A 1,397-nucleotide genomic window follows, 5' to 3' on the forward strand; every position below is an offset into this window, starting at 1 on the left:
GAACTTTTTGGACAGCGAAAGTCGGGGTCGGCAGCACATAGAATCCAGGTGGAGGCGGCACGCCCCTCTTAGGTAGGGCAGCAATCGGCTTTTGGATTGATGCAGTGGGGGTCACAGATGCAATATGCTGTGTGTAAACCACATGAGGAGGGGCGGCGTACGCTGGGGTAGACACTGTATTAGTAGTCGTTGTGACTACACCATGAGTTACTACTGCCGACCCCGCCAGTCGCTGAATTAAGCCCTGGATACTGGAAGCGCCCTGCAGTCCCAACGACGCCCACACCTGTCCAAGGTCGTCACTCACAGAAGGCACACCTGAGGGAGGAACAGTCGGGTCAGTTAGAGGGGCACCCTCACGCCTGGGAGAGGACGGACCCCACCCAGAGCGGACGGAAGACCCTGAATACAATTGGACATCCGGGTATCGAGCGCCCTCCTCCACACTCGATGGATCGAGTGAGGAGAAGGACTCCGAAACCCCCCCCGCAGGGGAAGCGCAAACCGTGGGGGATGAGCTGGAGGCAGGAAGGATGACGAGGTATCCGTCACCAAAGGAGTCGCTGGAGAGCTTTCCAACGACTCCTTGGTCGATCTACGCCTCTTCCTACCCTCGTACAGCACCCATGCGCCTCGGACCAATTCATACATACATTACATGGTTCGGTTCGGGAACATTCGCGCCCCCGACACCGATAACACCAATTCATGTGGATCTATATCAGGATAAGAGCGAAATCCGCCGCATTTACGCCCCTCCAGCCCGGGACACACTCTACGGGCAGCTGGTGGGCGCCTTTTCTAGCCCTATCTCTCTCCAACTTTCTTAGGTAGGAATTAAGCAACTTCCATTCCTCCTCATTCAAATTCTTGCACTCATCACATGTATTCAATTGAGAAGCATACATTCCCTCTACAATTTTTACAAGTGGTGTGAGGATCCACCGAAGCTTTCGGCAGTCTCACAAAACAATTCTCATTCACACACACTCTGAACGAAATCGACAAGTCAGCCATTATGAGAAATTCCAAAGCCAAATCCAAAAAACAGTCCACAATAGCATATGCCAAACCAAAGATCCAATACGTCACCAAATAGCAGTCCAAAAGATCAACGGCGTAATGAAATTCGAAATTCAAGCCAGGAGGAACTAGCAACGATGTTACTAGTACCGCGACAGAGAAAAATCTGGCTTAAAACGGTAATAGTTCCTATTCCTGCCACCCAGCGGCAGGCGGCGGGATCACCTGACCTACCAGTAGTGTGTGCCGCGAAATTTGAATTTCTGTCGGGGACGACGGAGTCTATAGCTAAGTATATATCTGACAGGGAAGTTGAATGTATGAAAATGCAAAGTCATGAAAAAATTCATGGAGCTTCATATGGCAATTGAGAA

Source organism: Macrobrachium nipponense, chromosome 17 (assembly GCF_015104395.2).
Source record: "Macrobrachium nipponense isolate FS-2020 chromosome 17, ASM1510439v2, whole genome shotgun sequence".
In the NCBI taxonomy this organism is placed as follows: Eukaryota; Metazoa; Arthropoda; class Malacostraca; order Decapoda; family Palaemonidae; genus Macrobrachium; species Macrobrachium nipponense.